This window comes from Anabrus simplex, chromosome 4, assembly GCF_040414725.1.
Source record: "Anabrus simplex isolate iqAnaSimp1 chromosome 4, ASM4041472v1, whole genome shotgun sequence".
NCBI lineage: Eukaryota > Metazoa > Arthropoda > Insecta > Orthoptera > Tettigoniidae > Anabrus > Anabrus simplex.
In genome coordinates, this window is record NC_090268.1 from 263,834,936 (window position 1) to 263,859,352 (window position 24,417).

The following is a 24,417-nucleotide window of genomic DNA, read 5'->3' on the forward strand; positions in this document are numbered from 1 at the left end:
CGTACTCTAATTTATGGCCCTGATATTATTGAAGCTGCTGAGGTTCGAGTGGTGCATATTAATGGAATACAGAGCAAGGCTAGTGCGCCTGAATGCCAGTGGCATCGCGTGCCTAAAATATTTGGGCACACACATTGGGCAGACAGTAGATTTTTAAAAACTATGTGTAAGTTGTTCCTCAGTCGGTTAATACCTTTAGTTAGTTTATATTGTATTGTCAATACTATTATAGAATAAGCCGACATGAATATAAATATGAATGTAACGCCAGAAATTTTAAAAATTACATGCCGTCAATATTACTGTGAAACAAACCCTCCCCTGCACTTCAAGGAATAAAAACTCCTATCCTTCAGTAGAACTGCCAACATAGTTGTAAGAATTATAATTAATAAGTAATGTTTTCAACTTCGCAAGCCAAAAGTACACATCTATTTTTGTAAGAAAGTAGGTAGCTAAAAACTTCTTTGGTTCATTAAGCAATATTATGCTACACCTGTGACTGACTACAGTGCCAGGCGGTTGGTCAATTAACCACTACCTGGTAGTAGCCTTGTGCTTTACCCATTAACACGGACTACGGGAGACATGCTGCTATCTGTGGGATTTGAGACGAACTTTGGGAAAAGGCATTGGAAGCAGGGTTGTCAAATCAAAATAAGGGGCAGATGTGCGATCGAGGAAATCATCGGGCTCGTATTCTCCAAGTTATATGCTTCGTTTCCAAATGATACGCTTATTATTATGTTAACATCATAGTGAAATTTGTTAATGCATGCCTTGATATTTATACACAGACTGAAACTCACAGTACCGAGCAAGTTAGCCGCGCGGTTTGGGTCATGCAGCTATGAGCTTGTATTCAGGAGACGATGGATTCGAACCCCATTGTCGGGCAGCCCTAAAGATGGTTTTCCGTGATTTCCCATTTTACACCAGGCAAATGCTGGAGCTGTAGCTTGTCTTAAGGCCCATTTCTATCCCATCGTCACCATAAGACCTGCATCTGTCCGTGCCACGTAAAGCAAACAGGAAAAAAACTTAGTTTATTTAATTATTTATACCAGTTCTTTCATTTTCAATATAATTTCATTTCACTGAAAAGGTGTTAACAGTTGTTGCGGTTCTTAGTAATGTCATAAAAATCTCTGCATGACTTTGAAGAAAAATTTACAGAAATGAACAGCTCATCCCTAATGAAGTCAACAGAACATAATATTTCTCACAGCTGACAATTTCACACGACCATGCAGTGGACTCGGAAACCTCAGGTAGCTGTCCGCTATTACGCGTCTTATTCGCCAGTATGGACAACCCGAGAACTGCAGACAATAAAATAAAAAACCATTTTAAAAATCTACGAACTCACACCAGGCTCTTGGTACTTATCAGAGGTGGAAACACTGGCGTATTTCTCTCGAGGTTCAAAATACGGGACAGTTGCCGTCCCGGATAGGAACTGCCCGGGAAGTGGGACTTTTAACACGAATACGGTACTGTCTGGTAAAATCCGGGACGTCTGGCAACCCTAAATGGAAGTACTCCAGCGGACCGTGGTCACACAGGAATTGTGCTCATATTCGCCATACCCACAGCATTGCCCCTTCAAGCTCTAGCAATGCAATACTTCCAGCTTTGTAGTTCACAACGGGGTTGTGATCAGCTGGCGTGGCGCGTGGTTCAAATGAAAACGGAAAGTGAATCGGCACTCTCAGTTTCGTAAATACGTTCTCAACGTACATAAATTGTGTTCTCAGCATACAATATCGTGTAAATTTTAATTGTTCGGTATTACCCGGCTTTTCACCTGCTCGTGTGATCTTTAAGATGAGACGCCCCTGCTGGATGCTATGAAAGATGCTACTCATAGGGGCCAGTCGTGCTGCAATAGTACTTTCAGGCCCAGTGAGGAAAGCAACGGCAAAATACCTAACTTCTCTCATTCCTGGTACGCCTATCCATTTTAGAGACTTATCTATTCCAGCTGTTGTACGTGAACAGTTCCTACGTAATGTGGTCTACCGTCATAGTTGCTTCCTACCAGGCTGGAATCCCCCACTGTGGATAGGGTCATAGAATACTTTACGGTACCCCTGCTTGTCGTAAAAGGTGACCCTCAGGGCCTATTAGACTTGCTTCCACTTACTAATGCCAGCCTCTTCACTTTCAACTCTCCTGTCCGACCTCCTTTGTCCAGCTCTTTCTCCTCCGAAACTGGCCCTATTTGCCGCAGGAAATCTTTCGATCATGACCTTCGGGGGCTTTCCCGTTCCTTTGCCGATACCTTCGTTCTTAGAAGAGTCGGGCCTGTTCCCTTTTCATTTCTGATCAGTTTTAATATCGGATGGTTGCCTAGTAGTTCTTCCTCTTAAAAATCCTCTTAACTGCTGTCCCTGATTGAGGCAGGTTGTATTTCCGAATCTTCCACAATTTAGTACTAGTTTGATGGGAAGGTAGGAACTAGGCGTAGACAGGGTTAACAAAACTGAGAAGGAAAGTAAATTGAAATCCCACAGTCGGCCATCCTAGGTTTTTTTTTTTTCATCGTTTCTCCTCTCCATTTCCTGGTGAACGATAGGATGTTACCTAAATATCTGCCCGTTCCATACCAACTGCATTCTCCATTAATTGCGAGCACAAACGTTACAGCCGTACAGGTTATGAGACGCTAGGAAGGGACTTTAAACGAAGATTTCCCGTGCCCTTCGCATTAAATAGTATCTCCATATTCTAATACTGTATCGTATGATCAGCATGTTAAGGTCGTTTGGAGAGCATAGAAAAAGGTAACAAGGATGTTCGTCACCTCATTGTTATCCCCTCCAAGAAGTTTACGCCAATTGCTTCCTACGAAGTACATATTCGTAGAAATATCGTCATACAGCTTGCGTTAGTTGTCTTCCAGATACTGGGTGATGTTCTTAATTCTACTTTATAATTAGTACGGTAAAGAGTACTGCACCAAAGATGCATTGCATGCTATGCACAGCTTAGGGTGATGGCACGTGCTGATAGCCTGATACCAATCACTTCCGTCAAGTCTAATTACTGGCCAGTTCAATGCATTGCATGCTTCACATTTACCAAGACTGCTCACGAGCCGAGTTTATAAATATTATAGTAGCAGACTGCCACATATACCGTATATCTGGAGTGTTTACTTAAAGTGGTTCACTGAATACGATCTTTGAAGGCTGTTTGTTTTCACGAATTTGAGACGATACTTCCATTCAACATTAAACTATACTTGATTATTTTTCACATTATAACGGTTATAAAATACGGGCTTGTAACCAAATCACGTGCTAATATTAGGGCTTATAACTACGGAACTAAAGATCCGAGCCGAATGGTTGACGTACCGTTTGATTGAAAATGTGACATTCCATGGGCTTCAGTTAAATATGTGAATGTTCAGGTGGCTATAAATATGTGACGATTTAGTATTTGATTTTGTTTTCGATGAATATCTCCGAAAACAAAATGCATACGAAAGTGGTTAATATGTCTAAACATAGATAATTTGACACCTTACATTCTTAAAGTATAATGGACCGAAGCCCAAAAGAAAAACGCGAGTGAGTAGGCCCAAATTGGGATTTTTTGACATTTATGTCTTATGTTTGGGGGTCTCCTGAAAATTTGCGTTACGGAAATGACACAAAATGTGTGATGTAAGTGTAACCCTAGCAACCATGCAGGCTGTGATGTTGGGTAGGGATGGATGGCCAGACGATGTTACCTAGCAACCGTGCAGGCTATATCTTACTGTTGGTGGTTATCTGAAAGTAGCAACCGTTGATGGAAGGCCATGGCCGAAAGACATATTTATGATAATTTGATTTTCGTAAAGGGAAAAGTGTTTCTGTTATTATTATTATTATTATTATTATTATTATTATTATTATTATTATTAATTTATTATTTTTACTGATATGCAATAATTTCGTTCTGCAGGAGTTCTTTGACGTGCCGGTAAATATACCGACACGAGGCTGACATATATAAGCATCTTCAAATACCACCGAACTGAGCCAGCATAGAATCTGCCAAGTTGAGGTCAGAAGGCCAGCGCTCAACTGCCTGAGCCACTCAGCCCGGCAAAATCGGATTTGAACACTGTTGGTAAAAATAGTGAACAGTCCAATAAAAACGTACCTGTAACCAACCTCCCTGTTGGTTACAGTTCTTTCCTCAGACTTTACTGTATATTTACTTCTGACAGATTAAACAGATATACTGTACTTTTCCACGAATTGTTTCCTTGCTCCCCACATTCCATCTTAATAAAGTGTATCTCAAAGAATGAAGGATTTGCACCAATTTTGTATTTATTATCCAACTTTTGCTTAGCCATTTCATGTTCCCTTTAGACTCCGACGGTATCAAGTTTGCGAAGCCTGGCGGCTCCTGCTATTTTCACGCTCTTAGTTGTCCTTCCTTTTCTTGGGCCAATACCCACTTTTTTCGATGTTTCGGACCTCCTCTATTATTTTTTCTCTGAGCAGTGTTCACTGTGCCCAGTTGTTCTTCCATTTTAAGCTATCACCACTATATTTTACCACAAAGCAAAGCAAAGTCATCTCCATACAGACCATGAAGGCCCTGGGAGTGGTGGAAGGTAAAGGCTTCCACTATTCTGTAACCTCGGTACTGGATGGGGTGGAGTGGCTAGCTCTACGCCCGGCCGCCATCGCCCCCAGGAATTAACCTGGTACCCATTTATGGTGTAGGCTGAGTGAACCTCAGGGCCATATGCACCTCCGGAAGTGGAAATCTCATTTCTTAAATTTTACGACTTCCTGACGGGGATTCGAACCCACGTCCTTCCAGACGAACCGAGTACGCTTTTACCGCATCGGCCAGGCAGACCCTATATTTTTACCACACCACAAGTAAAACTGTTTTGTCAGCACTAAGGCTGTTATAATGAGTTCGTGATTTGTCGGGGCCGAATTTATGTGTTAAGACGCTATTCGGGTCTTAATTTGTAACATCTACTTCTTTCCTTGCACCTAGATATAATCGTAATTCAACCGACACTATCCAGTGAATTTCCATACATGCGTCTTTTGTTATCGACCTCTGGTTAATGTCTATTATTTTCGCAAATGACAGGCTGTTTATATAATTTAGTAAAATACATGCAATTGATTACGTCCAAAAACAGTGTATTATCTGGCCTATGAGATAAATGATTGCTCGTTTGATCCGTAGTTAATTTCTCTGTTACGTAGTCAATAAATTTAGAAATGAGATCTCCATCTTTTGACAGGAACATGATTCTGCGATTCACGCAGCCTACAGTACAACAGAAAGAAGTACTGAGTTAACGCCGACAGGCAAGGATGATAGAGTAATGATTAGCGGGAATGAAAATAGTTTAAGCTCTTACCTCCAAGGACTCTCATAGCCTCAGTGTATATGGTTTTGCTTTACCTAAGTATCCAAAACCTTGTATGTCTGTTCCATCGTCCACAACACAGGTACGACATTGAAAACTACTTCTTCTTATTTTTCTTCTAACCGTTTGTTCCGCACTTTTGATCCCTGAACTCCATTTTACTCGATGAAATGCTCGCTTGATTTTAACCGCAGAAGCTTCATGTCAGCGTTGGTGGTATCCAGGTCATCGCTGTTTGGGTCTGACACTCTGACGACGTCCGTCAACTTCTAGGTTGGTAAGCATCATTAACTATGGTACATGGTGCAGCACGCTAGATATGGCCAAACTAGTGGAGACCTTTCTTTCGCATTTTCTTATTTATTGGGACAATGTCATTCTTCCCTCTGATTACAACATTCGAGACGTGATTCAGGCATGATGCTGGCGCTCCAGTTTTTTGGTACAGGACGTACAGGACGAAATATTGGCCATTATACTTTTCATTTTAGGTATATCAGCATCCGCCTGTCGCATAGCAGATACTGAGAAATGTAATGTAAATTTTATACCTATCTTAGTTCTTTTACTAAAGATATCCATCAATATTTTAGTGATTCATTTGACTTTGTTTCTCCCATGTCAGATGCCAGTTAAGCATTCCCAAATTTCACATGCATTGGTCTGCATGCAAGGCTCAGCACCGTAGTGTTTCATGGCCTGCATGACCTTTGTAACAGACTTACTAATCCACCTTTTCAACTTTCGTGTTACCCTTATGGGAATGGTTGGCAGGTAGTTGGAATCAATTACCCAACAATTTGGTCTGGACTGTGTTAAGGCAGGTTACAGCGTGCCCGTCCTGTATTCTTCCCCGTTCTTACAGAGCCTCGTGATGTTCCCACATAGCGGAAAATCGCTAACAATTTTCTGGCATAATCTTTTGATCTTTAATGTGGGTGCATTTATCTGAGAGAGCGTTACACATTGACGGCTTAAAATATGATCTGCGGCCACATCCGGTCTATGGACTGTAATTTACCCGAGCCTCTTTTACACTGCATATTATATAATACACATGTTCATAAAATATAAGTCATGTCAGGTTTACTTCAGGTCAGCAGGTTACTTGATTGTTATTTGCGAAGATTGTTCAGAACCAATTTGTGAACCCAGCTCGAGATATTGTGGGAACCTTACTGATCTGTCTTATTCAATTTTGTTGAGATGATGATTGTTTTATTAAGAGGTCTTAAAACTTGGTTATTGACCCTGTGAAATGGAATGATTATGAATAGTGGTTGTATGTAAACTACTGCAGCAATAGGGAAAATGAAACACGTACTTAATTCTAAGAATATAAGAACCTCGAGACTTAAAATTGCAGGAGCAATAGGAGAAGCAGTTTAAAAAGACATTAAAAAATCTTTTCCGAATGCAATTGAAAAAAATTGAAGTAGCCAAAATTCAGAAATTCCTAACGAGTATCACTTTCCAAGAAGTGCACTAGAATGAGACAGATTAAAGTTTACTATTACATACCCGTCTTTGGCGTAATTGTAGTAGTAATCCATTCCAGTGGAGATGAGTGGCAGCAGAAGAAAGAGAGCACATCTCAATTAACAAATATAGTCAGTCAGTTGTTGTTATTTTTGTTGTTGGTGCTGTTGTTATTATTGTTAGTTAGTTAGTTAGTTGGTTGGTTAGTAAGTTGTTAGTTAATATCGCGATTCAACATTTCTTGCCGTTGATAAGCAATAAAATCTAAACCCTTGAACATTTCCAGTATTATATAACTTATGAGAAAATGTATTAAACTTTTAAGAAATTGGCCACTGTATCTTCCATAATATTTATCACGTACACTTCTTAGCTAGAAACAAAGTTTCCGATTAAAAACATTTCCATTTTAGGATCTGTATTATTATTATTATTATTATTATTATTATTATTATTATTATTATTATTATTATTATTATTACTATTATTAATCTATGCATTCATCCGAGCGTTTGACTGATAGCATGATTACAATTTTGCTTTGAAGCCAAGTCATGAAATAATACTACTAAAGCAATAGAGGGTCTACGATTAATGCCTCTCGCTTGTTGACTGGGTGTTTGTGTTTGTCTTAATACAAATATCTTCATCTTTATACAATGCACCACATGGCTAATTATACAGAAACTCGTAATAGTGAATACATCCCTCCACATGGAATTGGTGTCGGGAAGTGGAACGGGCTATAAATCTAGGCCAAATCACATGTGTGATTTTTTTTACGTCGCAGCGCAAATAGGTCTTACGGCGACGATGGGACGAGAAAGGGCTAGGAGTGGGAAGAAAACTGCCGTGGCCTTAAGTAAAGTACAGCCCCAGCATTTGGCTGGTGTGAAAATGGGAAACCATGGAAAACCATCTTCAGGGCTGCCGACAGTGGGGTTCGAACCCACTATCTCCCGAATACTGGATACTGGCCGCACTTAAGCGACAATTCTCTCGTACACTACATTTAAGGAATGAAGTGTATGTAATTTATGACCAATCTTTGGAAAATTAGTCTCCACGATATTAATTGAAAGCGAGCTAGTTGGCTGTGAGGTTCTAGTCGTGCAACTGTGAGTTTTCAGTAGGGAGCTGGTGGGGTCCAACCGCACTGAAGAGAATTTTCCATGGTTCATCCATTTCCACACGAGGCAAATGCTGGAGCTGTACCTTACTTAAGGCCACGGCCGCTTCCTTCCCACTCCTAACCCTTTCTCGTCACATCGTCGCCGTAAGACCTATTTGCGCTGCGACGTAAAAAAAAACTCCCACATGGGATTTGGCCTAGATTTATAGCCGGTTCCACTTCCCGACACCAATTCCATGTACCGTAGTTAATGCCACGGCCGCTATCTTCCCAATCCAGACTTTTTCCCATCCTTCCATTGCCGAAAACGTTCGATACGTTAGGGCGACGTTAAACCACTAGTAAAAAAACTGAAAAAGCACATAAGAATACTAAAAAACATGACACGGTAAACATTCTAAGAATAGTTTCTTACTCAACAGGAATACTTACTTCAAATCTCACTCTATCGTTCATGTTACGGAGAAATAAAAGTTGTAAATTGTTGAGCAGTGTAATTTGCTTACCCTCACCTGGAAGATAATCGTGACTAACCGTATTTATTCCTTGTAATTTAATCTCTTTTTAAAATGTAGCTTTTTTAGTGTACAGTATAGTTTAACTTCCGCCCTTTGCAGGTCGCACGCTTGAACTGAGACCAGCTCGCACGAGCTCGGCTAATGGCCATTTAAAGTGGAGGAAGACAATGAATGATCGGTCGAAAGAGCAGCAACAGACACCATCTCATCTCTCATCTTCATCATCTGTAATATGGTGTTGTCAGCATCCAACTAGAGCAGCTTGACTGGTTAGCCTCATCACGGCCATTTGTTACGTCCACAGCTTTCTCAATACCGTAGGAAATTGTAAGAGGCTTTTCATATGGCTGAATTATTGAAGAAAAAGGTTCTGCAAAGTATTTCTTCCGAATGATCTCAAAAATTCTTCAGATAATTGCATGGTAAAACCTGTTTTACAGACCAGCGTAGGGAAGGAAGATGCATATGTATTCATTTAAAAATGTATTTATTTGTATTTTATTTATTTATTTATTTATTTATTTATTTATTTATTTATTTATTTATTTATTTATTTATATCTTAGGTGAAGTTAGAAATCAAGGAATGCTATTCTAGGATGGAGAAGAATGAGATTTTTACCTATTTAACGTCTCAGTTGTATTACCTTAATCAGAGTATGTACGTAAGTATGTTTGTTGAGTATTCAGCCCGAAGGCTAGTTGAATCCTCAACAGATCCTCCATCAGCTGTCATAGATGACCTAGGTGTCACTGAAGACGTATTCTAGAGAAATGAAAAGTGAGGTAGTTTACCGTTGCCTTCCTCACCGAGCCAGAGTTTTATATTACACTAGCAGAAGTACCTGTTCTTCGTACGGGTTTTCAGAAACTGGCTTTAGTTACTCATACTATCGGTGTGACTGACTTCATTAAATATTTATATCACTGGTGTATTTACTTAAGTACGTAGAAATTATTTGTCATGTTTGGAATTATAGTGTATCTGCTTCTACGTTTCTTCGTGGGGACCTCTAAATATTAGTTCCTATCTAGCGTTGACCTCTAAGATCTTTTGCTACAATGTTTTTCTTTCATTCCCACGTAGATATACCTGCTCCTTTCACAAAGCTGCAGGTTTAGTGTAAGTATACTTCCGCTAGATAGTACCACAAATATAAATATTAATGAATGTATTTGTTTGATCCGACATTTCATAACTGTTACAAATGATCAAGGAAATACGCGATGCATAAAGGAAACTACTACTATTATCGAGAATTATGACTTCCAGGGCTTGTCACTCATGTCGCACATCATATAATGAATCTGAATATAAATGTTGAGAAATGTTTTCAAGTCATGGGCGCACCATCTTGACAATTGTGTGCAGTAAATAGGTTGTTTTCATGATTACAATTATCGTAAAAGTGGACCAAAATATCGGCACTAATAACATCAGTGATCCTACTACTCCATGACTTGGTAGAAAATAGTTTAAACTATAGGTAACAGACTCTGCAAAATGCTGAAATCTAAGCCAGTACGTAAAAACGGAGGCCCGTCGGCAACCGCTGGTCGCTGTACTACGGAGTTCTCCAGGGCTATTATTTTTATACTTCACTCCCTTCCCATCCCCGCCCAAAGGAGTGCTATGAGCGTCTTACACAACAGTTTATTTTTTCCAGATAGTAAGTCATGTGTATCAATTTTGGTTGGCAGCTATGCCAAACGTACATGCAAATTCTAGCTGCTGTAGAATCCTGGAGCTGACGTTGCCATGGTTACGGCAGTTCATTACTTTATCCGATTTCTAGAGCAGGGGTAGTGTGGTGCCAATATCTCCGTAAGGACTGGTTTTATACTCTTAAAGCATGGTTTTTGGGCCCGTGGGGCTTACTGAGTTTTTTTCTTTGCGTCAAGAGGATTAAATTGAACTTTGTCTCGTCCTTATACGACAAATTCGATATTTTACCTATATTAGCCTATTATTTTTATATCCCCCCCCCCGTGACCCCCACCTCGAATTGTTTTGAAAATAAAATACAGCCCATGTTACTCACTGGCAATGTAGCTTTCTATAGCTGAAGTAATTTTTAAAATCGGTTCAGTAGTTTTTGAGTCTATTCGTTACAAACAAACAATTTTTCCTCTTGATAATATTAGTATAGAAGTATAGATATCAGTCTGCCAAGCACAATGAAATGTACGCACCAACTTACCCTATGGGCCCCATTTTCACACAATTCATAAGAAGAACTGGCTGTATAAGGAATGGCATTACTAGCATCACTCATATCTTAAAACACTTTCACATCGTCAAAGCCAAGGGTAAGTCCATACCAGAAGACATTGTAACCGTACAACAGGGTTACAGATTTAATTCATCATTTATTATTATTATTATTATTATTATTATTATTATTATTATTATTATTATTATTATTATTATTATTATTATTATTATTATTATTATTATTATTATTATTAGCTATCACGCTTATTATGTCATTTAATCATAGGTTGAGTGAATTTTATTTGTAATTATTCTGTATATTAATAAGTGAGATTTGTTGGTTTGAGATAGTCATACTGTAACTAGTAACTGTGGCCAGATCAGATGGCATATTATTTTGCAATCGAGGCTATGTTTAACCGAGACTGTATTGAGCAAGTAGGTTTTCCGCTGACACATGCAGGGTAATCATCGGTAGTCCACGTGGGCAAGCTAATACGACACATGACTGATGACATCAGTGCGTGCGCACGTGATTTTGACCGAGTGTCCGTATTCGCCAGCTACCGTATGTCGAGGTGGAAGGAATGAACAGAGAGTAGGGAGATGAGTGGTCATCACGAGGTTATAAAAGTCGATACAAGAGTGGTGAGTAGAAGGAAGAGTGATGGCCAGTGGTCTGAGAGTGGTGGTCAGTGGTCTAAGAGTGGTGGTCAGAGCTAAGAGGTGTTTGAAGAAGTCTTAGAATCGTCGAAGAGATCTACGAGTGGTGGTTGTATCTGAGTAGAGACTGGTATTGTGCTGATAGTTGAAACATCATCTACTTTTGAGGATGGACTTCATAATGTGTTTCAATAACATTTTCCAATTTCTTACAATCTATTGAGTGGACGTAACCGCATTGGAGGTCACTACACTCGGGAAGGAAATGTAGGTCAACTCCAGGTTACATAAGAAGATAACAGCAGACGGCTACCGATTTCAGCTCATTGGTTTTTCCATGAATTTCAAGTTCAACAGCGGTGTGTGCAGACATCAGGTAATTACAGCATCAGACATGTTATGCATTAATAACATAAAGAAAAATGTAATCAGCGGCGATATCATATTTCACTTCAAGTTCATGCCAATAGCTTTCTTTGTTTAGATTAAATTTTCTTTTATGATTGTAACAACAAATCTCACTGGGTATGTATTTTGTGTTAAATTAAAGTACGGCAATGCTTGTTCATTGTGACGTGCATTATAGTCATAAACTCGGTTTTATTTTAAGAATAACAAGTGATTCTATTTTCACGTACAATCCTCAATTGTGGAAATGCAACCGTAATCTACAGTTGTCCTGATCCATATTGCTGTATATTGCTAGATGTGTGAGTTTATCACCTCACGCATTGAGATAATTGAGAAAAGAGGCATGCTCTACGAATTTTGTTGCTTAATAAAGAAACCCTCTCTAAAGAACCAGAGAAACAAGGAAATGCCATTTGGTCCTTGTTTCAATGACGGTGAAATCCTGACATTCACCTCCCCGTGGTAGAGAGGGGGCAACGACTGCATATAAAAATAATATTTTATATGCAGGCGGCTAACGAATGATTGGACCGATTATCTCCCGGTATAAGGAGATCCCCTATACCAAGTGCCAACAGTCTCTTTGAGAGTGCATGAGCGGGTATGGGTAAGGGCACTCTATTGTCCTGGGGACAATAAATTGTTCCCAAAGGCGGAGGAACCAGTTTGGTCAACGGCATTAGGATGCAGAAGGCAACGGCAAACCACTGCATTAAAGATCCTGAGAGATATTCCAATAAATCCACATGGCATGGCTGCAACGTCAAGATCGGTGCTGGTCGTGTGGATCGTCTACCTCCGTTTGGAGACGACGTCTTAAGAAGAAGAATAAAGAAACCGACGCTTAAAAAATGTAATGTATATTGTGTGAAGGAGATTAAGGCCTGGTTTCATCAACACATGTTAAATATATACTAACAAGTAGTTAGTCAATACGGAGTTAACAATTTAACATCTTGTTAGGTTTCTAGCGTTTCATCAAACTTTTCTTGCGAAATGTTAACTAATCGACTGTTAACTCTTCCATCATTGCGAACTGGTGCGAATCAAGGAGGCAGTGGTACGAACATGCTGTTTTACAGCGCGCTCCGATGCGCTTTTGTTTGGGTACAGCTGTTAAATATGGCTCGTGAAGTGAAATGGAGTCGTAGTTCTAATTTTTCCTCCTTCGAAAAAGAGTTGTTAATTGAATTAGTTAGTAAATATATATAAGTTTTTGAGTGCAAGCGCACAGATGGCTTGACGATAAAAGAAAAGGACGAGGCGTGGGAGAAAGTCCGCGAGGGTTTCGATGGGGTTAACAGATACTTACTTAGCGGGTATCCACTATCACCTAACAAAATCATTTCATTAATTGTCCCTACTTCAAACTGTGCTCCGATATGGGAGTTATTAAATATTGTATTGTCGTGTACAGAACCTATCAACAAAACCCTGATTTGGAGGTTACGCTCACTAACCACCTGAACATTAACAAAGAAATACCCCTTCCGATTACGATACCTTTCAGCCCTATTGCCTCCAGGTGATTGAATTCTTACATATGTGCAATCTATTGCACCTGGAACACCAGGAAAACGGCTTATTTCATAGAAGTCGCGGCTAATTTGCTGACGCTCTTCTACTGAATGTTACATACCTCCTCATGGATGCTATTGCTGCAGACACTCGACTAACAGTGGCTTTAGAAATTCCAGCATTGTCTCCGACCATTATGTGAAAAGAACCAGTAGCAAAAAATCGTGATATTATCAGTACCTGCAACATTGGAGAAAGAGGTAAGTGTCTCTTCGTAGGATATTCCAACCTCACTCGAATTTCGTCAACAACCTTAGCAACGACTATTTTCGATAACCTGTATCTCTGAAGAAATTCTGCATCCTTCAAATTTTCAAAGCCATTACGTCGCTGAACTCTTCTTCGATCAGGATTATTGTGTAAAAGTTCTAAATAGAGCAATTCCGCATCTAAAGGGAGATTCACAGCAGCCATTTTGGAACAGGTTGCTAAACGCTAATGTTAGCATTTAACATAGGAAATGGCTGATGTTAACTTTAATATGCAGTTTAACATATGTTAACGTTAAGAGTTGTTGATGGAACGCAAATTTTCTTAAATCTTATGTTAAAATGATTTAACACCTTGTTAAGTACTAACATGTGTTGATGAAACCGGGCCTAAGGTGTTAGAGTAGTGGTAGGAGCAGACACAACATAATGCTCTATAGGCACTATGTCTGGCTAGCAAAGGCAGTGAATCATTGTAGAGTCCTTCAACCCACCCTTAAATTCCTTACAGGGCCATGAACCCAACCGGGACCAACCGCGCGGAAAACTAATAGGTGAACTCCTAAACCATAGACGTAAGTGTAGAAAGACAAAATGTCAATCTCACACATTTCATATAGCTTATTTGTCAAAATATAACGAGTATCCACATCACTATTTATAAACGAATTCCGATCAATGTTGTGATTATTTGTGCAATTAGTTTTGCCTGGCGTGAATAGTTAACATATTGTTGTTGTATAAGTCATAAATTCATAAACTGGTTTGATGTAGCTCAACATCACAACTTATCCTGTGGTAATCTTTTAATTCCTACGTAACTACTGCATCTTATCTAACCTGTTTGTCTTATTCATGGCTTGGTCTACCCCTACCCTTCTTACCGCCTGTATTTCCCTGCTCCGGACGAAAGTCTTCCAAAACACCTTACTAAATACCTATATCAATGTTCGAAGGGAACAAAATTCCTTTCGTAATAAAGGCCTTCTTCGCTTGTGCTAGCCTGTATTTATGTCCTTACCTCTGCCATTGTTTGTAATTCTACTACCCAAGTAACAATATTCACATACTTCCTTAATGACTTAACTTCCTAATCTAATATTCTCTGGGTCACCTGGCTTCGTTCGATTTCACCCCATTACTTTTGCTTTATATTTATTTATTTATTTTCATCCTATACTCCTTCACCAAGACAGTGTGCATACCACTCAGCAATTCTTTAGATCATATGCAGAATAACAATATCATTGGCAAATCTCAGGGTGTTGATATCCTCTCCTTGGGTTGTGATTCCCTTTCCAAATTCCACCTTAATTTCCTTTGTCGCCTGTTCTATATAAAAATTGAAAAGAAGATGAGACAAACTACAGCCTTGCCTCATTCCTTGACGGAGTGTTGCTTCTTTATCATAGCAGTCGATTATTATCGCTGTAGATTGATTTTTGTATGGATTGTAGGTAATTCTTCTTTCTCAGTATCTAATTCCGATCACCTTCATAATCTCGTATAACATGGTCCAATCAACATTATCGAATGCCTTTTCTAGATCTACGAATGCTGGGTACGTGGCTTGTCTTCCTTAATTCGATCCTCGAAAATCAGACGAAGACGCAGGGTTGCTTCACGTGTTCCTACATTTCTTCTGAAGTTAAACTGATCTTTTCCCAACTCAGGTTCAACACTTTTTTCCATTCTTCTGTAAAAATCTAACATTTTTCAAGCTTGAGATAATAAACTAAGTGTGTACTAGTTTCCACACTTGTCACTTCTTCTTTCTTGGGAACAGGTATTACAACATTTTGTCTAAATTCGGACGGCATTTCTCCTGTAACATACATCTTACACGCTAAGTGAAATAACCTCGCGATGCCGGTTTCTCCTCAGGCTGTCAGTCATTCTGTGGATATCATGATTTCCAGGTGCCTTGTTCGTATTTACATCTCTCAAAACTCTGTCGAATTCTGACCTCAAAATTGGGTCTCCCATTACAACGGCAACAACAGGATCTTCTTGTCCCAGAACGTTATCAACTGCATTTTTTCCCTTAAAAGTTATTGAATATGTTTCTGCCTTCTTTCTGACTTTTACTCTTTTCCTAGAAGTGGTTTTGCATCTGGTACTTTAATAGTCATACACCTAGTTTTCCCTTCTACAAAGGTTTCCTGGATTTTACTATATGCAGCATCTACCTTCCATACAACCATACAACCTAAGATAGTTAAAATTAATTTTGGATTTCAATCAATCAATCAATCAATCAATCAATCAATCAATCAATCAATCAATCAATCAATCAATCAATCAATCAATCAATCAATCAATCAATCAATCAATCAATCAATCAATCAATCAATCAATCAGTCAATCAATCAATCACTACTGATCTGCATTCAGGTCAGTCGCCCAGGTGGGAGATTCCCTATCTGTTGTTTTCCTAGCCTTTTCTTAAATGATTGCAAAGAAATTGGAAATTAATTGAACATCTCCCTAGGTAAGTTATTCCAATTCCTAACTCCCCTTCCTATAAATGAATATTTGCCCCAATTTGTCCTCTTGAATTCCAACTTTATCTTCATATTGTGATCTTTCCTACTTTTAAAGACACCATCCAAACTTATTCGTCTACTGATGTCCTCCCACGCCATCTCTCCACTGACAGCTCGGAACATACCACTTAGTCGAGCAGCTCGTCTCCTTTCTACCAAGTCTTCCCAGCCCAAACTTTGCAACATTTTTGTAACGCTACTCTTTTGTCGGAAATCGCCCTGAACAAATCGAGCTGCTTTTCTTTGGATTTTTTCCAGTTCCTGAATCAAGTAATCCTGGTAAGGGTCCCATACACTGGAACCATACTCAAGTTGAGGTCTCACCAGAGAAAAATATGCTCTCTCCTTTACATCCTTACTACAACCCCTAAATACTCTCATAACCATGTGCAGAGATCTGTACCCTTTATTTACAATCATATTTATGTGATTACCCCAATGAAGATCTTTCCTTATATTTATACCTAGGTATTTACAACGATCCACAAAGGGAACTTTCACCCCATCAACGCTGTAATCAAAACTTTGTTCATGACTATGAAATCGACAAGAATAAGCCAAAAACTTAGCTTACTTCTCTTTTACAGGCATATCCTATCTCACAAATTTATCCACAATATCTCCCCAAGAAGTTTTTCTTTTTGTATTCTCTCCACGTAATCATTATGAGTCTTAACCCATATTGCTAGCCGGACATGAACCTCACTGATTATTTTTTATCTCAGTCCTAATCTCCATGATTCTGTCAGGAAAAAGTGGAATAAAGTAGAAAAATGTTCCTATATACATTATGTGTATGCTTTTGATATTTTTTGTAAGCCACATTAAATCATTCCATAATAACACATTATTGTTCTTATTTCAAAAGTATATTTGTTCTATATTTAAGTGCATTACTATCAAATGTCAAAGAAGCCTAATGTAATCTAATACCGGAATACTTGCCAATGATGCAATCGCTACGTAAATTCAGTTGAATATATTCAATCTACAGCGAGGAGTGCGCACAAAGTCCTCAAACCGCTCGTTGCACCGCCAGTAAACAACAGGTCGAGTAAATCTGCCGCCTGTCGGCGAGTTCTGCTGTGTCTCTTTTATCCCATCTGATGCAATAGAACCATTCACCGACTCGGCGACTGACTCGGCAAACACAGCTCCGTGTGTCATCAGCTTAAATTGAATTCTAATAATAATGTTATTGGTTTTAAGTCCCACTAACTATTTTTACGGTTTTCAGAGACTCTGAAGTGCCGGAAATTTGTCCTTCAGGAGTTCTTTTACGTGCCGGTAAATCGATCGACACGAAACTGACGTATTTGAGCATCTTCAAATAACACCGGATTAAGCTAGGGTGGAACTTACCAACTTGACTTCAGAAAGCCAGTGTCTTCTCAGTTCGGTAAAATGAATTCTGATGTTGAAGACGGCACAGAGACCCAGCCATCGAAGCAGAGGAATTCACCCCGAGCTGGTTGGGAACTGAACCCGAGACCTCTTGGACTAAAGATGTGTATGATAACTATTCAGCCTTGGATCCAGACTACGATAATGATTATAATAAAGATCTATCGTTCTTGTTATCGACCTTATCTGGCTCATTGGCTGAATGGTCAGCATAACGGTGTTCGGCTCATTGGGCCCCGGGTCCGATTTTCGGCTGGGACGGGGATTTTTACCACGCCCAGTTAATGCCTCTGACTCGGAAAGTAGGAATTTGTGATCATCTTAAATCACACAAAAAATATCACACTGCCAACCACCTCAGAAACACGCAATAGGGTTGACCTCAGGACGGTCCTCCAGTCGAAAAACTGTGCTTAATCCACACATAGTGCCGACCCAATGTAAGTCCAAGAAGAAGATTCTTGTTATCGATCTGTAATAGTAATGCTAATAGCATGACGTAAACATTATTGACATTATTATTATTATTATTATTATTATTATTATTATTATTATATACATTGCGTTTCGCCAACTAAGTATCACGTAGAACCATTACTTAGCACTGGTTATCTTATTATTATTATCCTTTGTATCTTCCCAAAACTTCCTCATCATTTTACTTTGGGCCTGTCTTCTTTCTTGAGTCCATGCGTCTTTTAGTTTCAAATTCCTTCCTGTTGGGTTCTTGGCCATAAAGTTATGTGTATTGATTTTCGTCCTGTATGTAGTCCGTGTAGTTTCCAGTGGGTCAATATCGATTTTTGTGAGGTCACTTTAGGTATCTATCAACAAGTTTATTGTGGATTGTCGGTTTCCGTTGACGTTGTGGAAGATTTTCTTGGTCAAGCGAGAGTCGTCCATTCGTGCTGTATGACCGTAGAATTCCATGCGACTTTGCCGTGGAAGTGAGGTGAATCATTCAGTCAGCGATTAATGTTCTGAACTTTCGCGTACGTTGATGACGTGAAGAATATTAAAAAACACTTAAAATGTTAAAAAAAGGCTTTATTAAATAGCCTAAAGGTCAAAAAATGCATTATAACATGTAAGAAATTATGTTTAAAAATTCTTCAGAAAATGATAGGGTAGAGACAAACTTACAAAGTACTTAATATAGGCCTTTCATTAAGAGGCTGCTCGACGGCAAAGAATAAACAATAAAACGAATAATGATTGAACAATAATTTGAAAAGAACTCGAAATAATAAAAGACGATTTGTGATATTAATGTGTATAAACACATTTTAAAAAATTACGAGAAAACTTGTGAAAGTAATTTCTGCAAAATTTAAGATATAAATATGATTTGGAAACAAAGACTCGACCCGCCTCTGTGGTGTAGTGGTTAGCGTGATTAGCTGCCACCCCCGATTCCCGGTTCTGCCTCGAAATTTTAACAGTGGTATGAGGGCTGGAACGGGAGGTCAACTGAGTAGAGGTGGGTTCAATTCCCACCTCAGCCATCCTGGAAGTGGTTTTCCGTGGTTTCCCACTTCTCCTCCAGGCGAATGCCGGGATGGTACCTAACATAAGACCACGGCCGCTTCCTTCCCTCTTCCTTGCCTATCCCTTCCAATCTTCCCATCCCTCCACAAGGCCCCTGTTCAGCATAGCAGGTGAGTCCGCCTGGGCGAGGTACTGGTCATTCTCCCCAGTTGTATCCCCGACCAAGAGTCTGAAACTCCAGGACACTGCCCTTGAGGCGGTAGAGGTGGGATCCCTCGCTGTTTCCGAGGGAAAAGCCGCCCCTGGAGGGTAAACAGATGATGATGAACAAAGACTCGATAAAACAAAAATAAGACTACTTAGCTGTATATTCCTTTAATCTACCTTAGCTTGAGTTGCGCTGAAATACAAACGCCATTTTAAAGTTCTGAAAATTGAAGGATCTCCGATTATCTGCCAAGAAGTTTTCATACCTCGAAAAGTTGCGTTCTACATCAACTTTTCTATAACTACTAGTAAAGGCTTTCAGGCGTAATTTCATAAAAGGGACGAAATGACCTAAAGAGACAAAATATCCAAAATATGTCCGATAAATTCTCCACAATCAAAGAAAATGCTGTTAAAATTTAAAAAAAACAAAAAATGCAATTAAAAAGCAAATCACGCACAATTAAAAGGATGTATTTATAATCGAGGTGCCATGAATAGAGTTTTTGTATATATTGGAGCATTGCACCTGACCACTCAAGAGATAACATGTCATCAACATTCGGACGCTTATTATTATTATTATTATTATTATTATTATTATTATTATTATTATTATTATTATTATTATTATTATTATTATTATAATTATTATTATTATTAATATTATTATTATATTTGAATTACAGAATCTTCTATTACGATTTTAATTTTTGTTCATAGTATTCCATTTCCCTCCCTAACCTCCATACGTTCCAATCGTTAGGTAATTCATTAAAAATATCAATGAATCAATTGATCAGTCAATCAACGTTAGATATCTACAACAATGAGAATGTATAATTCATAATCACATGTGAATGAAATATACGGTGTTGTGAGTGGGGAAAATAGGTAAACAATTCAATAAACGAATGGAACGGCAAAGTGATTGAGAAATCTCAATCGAAGTTCTCATGATATTAATATCTTAAGGATTCAGTAAATACTAGCATAAAACACTTAACTTGGTGCATCTACGGCGTATTCGGAGAAATTATTTGATACAATGCCGTCTACAGACGCAGCACTGACCTTCTCGTCGCCACAGCCACTTCATATGATGTTCTCCCAAGAACCAGACTCTTGATAAGTGTTGCACTGCCTTTATAACCGGCGAACACTGCCAATTTTTTTAAAGGTAGTCTCGTTAAAACTGAATAACGTACGCCTGTTTCCTTGAATCAACATCTCCATTCTTCCAGTTCATTCAGCTTGTTTATTTTCTCCTTAACTCAAGCTGTGGAATGCAGAAATGGAATGTTAAGGGTTTAGGATACATGTTCGTGATGATCCTCTAGGTCTTGGCTGAGCAAACAAACTGCAGGTTCACACACACGCTTTAAACTGTATTATGGAGGGAGAAGTCGCCAAAGACTGAGTCAAGTTGTTTGTCTTCGTTAATTATGTCGACATTGGAGCGCCATCCTGGCGAACACGTAGTTCGAAATTCAATATCAACATCAGAATTTTTTTTTTCAAGTCATTGACTCACGGTAAACCACACAAAATTAACCCTTCACTGCAAGAATTATTTTTTAGTTTCGTTTGGTGAAGAAAATTTCAAGCTTCAATATTCAACATACATTCAGTGTTTTAGATTTACCAGCAATTCTTAACTGTGGCTAATAGCTTAACACTCGTATGTGGTGTGGATTGCCATAACGGGGTACATATATATATGATTTTTCACGATTTCGGGCTAAGCTTTTAACATTCAAAGACCGAACATTACTGCCCACTGGCCATGGGTACGTATTGCAGGGCGCAAGTAGCCTACAACTTTGACATTGAGCCAGAGGTAGGCTACACCTGAAGCCTGTGATAGGGAGGGCCCACGTAAAATAAACGGTGGTTGGTACGCGTGGATGTTGACGAGGTGAAAGGAGTACCTTTGGTTGTAGGGCTGTTTTGTCTGATGTTATGTATAAAAAACAAAACAAGGCGTCACTGGTATTATATGTGTTTAATTGACTGTACAGTTGAAGGTGTGCCGTAAAACTACCTGTGTCAATTTATACAGCTAAACCTACCTCTGTGCATAATCTGCATCCATTTATACACGTGAAAAGTTATATATGTTGCCTGAGGGCAACAGTATGCAGTAAAGGGTTAATCAATTGTTATTTTAATATTGGAAATGACTACCTCTGTGGTCTAGTGGTTAGTGTGATTATCTGCCATTCCAGGCTCCGCCACGAAATTCGAAAAATGGTACAAGGGCTCGAACGGGGTCTGCTCAGCCTCGGGATGTCAACTGAGTAGAGGGGGGTTCGATTCTTACCACAGAACGGTACCTAACTTAAGGCTACCATCGCTTCCATACTTTTTCTTGGTCTATCCCTTCCGACCTTCCCATCCTCCCAAAAGGACCCTATTCAGCATAGCAGGTGAGGCCGCCTTGTCCTCCTCACCAGTTGTATCTCTCCAACCCGAAGTCTCAGGCTCCAGGACACCGCCCGTGAGGGCATGGGGAGGTGGGATCCTTCGCTGAGTCCGACGGAAAAACCAACCGTGGAGGGTAAACCGTTTAAGAAAGAAAGAAGAAAATAAAGAAAGAATATTGGAAATATCTGAACGAGATTGATACATAGCCTTGGTCACTGAAAATCCGAGCGAGCTAGTTACAGGTTTCTTTCTTTATTCGTGTTAAAATCACTCAAAGTATATACAGTTTTCTTACAGTGTATATATACTGTATATATATTACTATTTGCTTTACGTCGCACCGACACAGATAGGTCTTATGGTGACGATGGGATAGGAATGGCCTTGGAGAGGGAAGGAAGCGGCCGTGGCCTTAATGTACAGCCCCAGCATTTGCCTGGTGTGAGAATGGGAAACCACGGAAAACCATCTTCAGGGCTGCCGACAGTGGAGTTCGAACCCACTATCACCCGGATGCAAGCTCACAGCGGCGTGCCCGTAACCGCACGGCCCACTCACCCGGTTTTACAAATTAGCGCACATCAGTTATTTACAAGACAGTTGATCCGAATTTGGCAACGTTAATTGCACCAGCACTGCTTAAGATCAGTATATCTGTATGGACATATAGGGCAGTTCTTGAGTTGTTTTATGGTCTGCAGTTCCCCACATTCGCGTGAGGACTTTCTCTCCAGAAGCACTACGCATTTACACGGTACGGGTCGTGTTGCGGTTAGCTTAAATTCGGGAGATGTGCGATCGAGTCCTGCCGTTGGCAGCTCTGAATATGGTTTTCTGAGATTCCTACACTCATGGCACGTAAATTACTGTCTGTATTCATATCCCAGCACTGAATATCTCCATGTGATTGTGGAATGTGGAGGAGGTAATAGGTATAAGGAGCATTTAAACGTCATAGTCATTCCATCTTAATTCTCAACATAGGAGAAAATTGAAGAGTCCAAACCCTCCAAGAATGAGAACTTCAGAAAAAGAAGTGATAATGCTGTTAAAGGCATGAAGATGAAATACTCTCTAGGCCCTACAAACCTAATATTGCCACGACCTAGAGAATGACATATTCCCTGGCCTTGCAAATATATTACATTTGAAGTCGAAAGGGAACAGAATTGACTAAAGGACGTCCGATTGGTAAGTGACAATGTTTGTTGCTTAAAGAGGCCTAACACCTAGGTAATCGGCCCCTGAGATGGCATCCGCCTGTGGAGGAAATTTTGAAAAAATATTGATTTTGTATATAAACGACATTTCCTCTAATTTAAAGAATTGTAGCTACCATCTTTTTGCGGACGACTTACAAATTTACTGTCACTGTAAGACCTCTGATTTGCCGCATGCCATAGCAGGCATCAATGCTGACCTTCAGCGACTTAACGCTTACTCCTTGAAAAATTCCCTCCTCCTTAATCCCTCCAAGACGCAAGCAATCATTATTGGCTCTCAAAAATTGTTGGTCACACTAAGATACGAAACTATTCCTTCAGTTATACTGAATGGTAGAGTTATCCCATTCAGCCAAACTGTGAGAAATCTAGGAGTGACAATGAACGAAACTTTAAATTGGTCTGAATATATTAAGAATGTGTGTAAAAAAATATTTTCGATACTTCATTCGGTTAAAAGAAACAGCGATATTTTACCTTGTATTGTGAGAGTCAAACTCATACAAACGCTAGTGCTTCCCGTCCTCGACTACTGTGACGTCATTCTGGTAGATGCAACAAAAGAGCAGACTTCGAAACTTCAGCGAGCGCTTAATTGTTGCCTTAGATTTATATACAGTCTGAGTTATGATACACATGTCACCCCATACTATCACACTATTTCATGGCTAAAACCTGACAAACGACGGATGTATCACATACTGATACAGATATACAGACTGCTCTCTGAAGACAGACCACTATACATTTCATCCCAGCTTAAGTATTTGTCCTCCTTTCACTGCAGTAATACCCGCTCTGGTTCCTCCCTTTCTATTCCTGTTCACCGCTCCTCCATGTACAACAACTCCTTTGTTGTGGCGGGTTCTAGACTTTGGAATTCCCTGCCTGTCAGTGTCAGAAATTCCACTTCATTACTTAAATTTAAGACTGCTTGCCGAGACTACCTGCTGAATGCAGCTGACTAACTTGTATGACTGGAAAGAATGAATGATCGTATGAATGTGAATTAGAAAAGTGTAAGGTATTTTTGTGTAGGTTATCATTTTATTATATAATATGTACTCAAACTCTGCTCTCAATGATGTGTACAGTGGTTAAGTGTAAGAGAGGGCCAAGAGCCCTAACTTCGCCACCTATAAAGGCATGATAAATAAATAAATAAATAAATAAATTTAGGACGCCAGCAGGTCGTTTTCGACGTTCTGTTTTAACCGATGGCAGAGAAACGGATCTCTATCTGGGATCTGTGGCTCAGTTTTTATTCAATGTTTTGGGTACATATCAAATTTGTTACTACAGATTTTCACATCACGACGTTGACACCATCCAACATTGAGTGTTCAATGGGCACTTTTTCCACCTTTCAAAAATTCGACTATCTTTGTCAGTTTTGAACCCCATTAATCGAGTGCCACTAGGCTGACGCATTTGTCGAACTTCAAATACTGTGGATTGCGTCAGGATGGTATCTGCCAAGTTGGGCTCAGTAAGCCAGCGTTCTAACCGTCTGA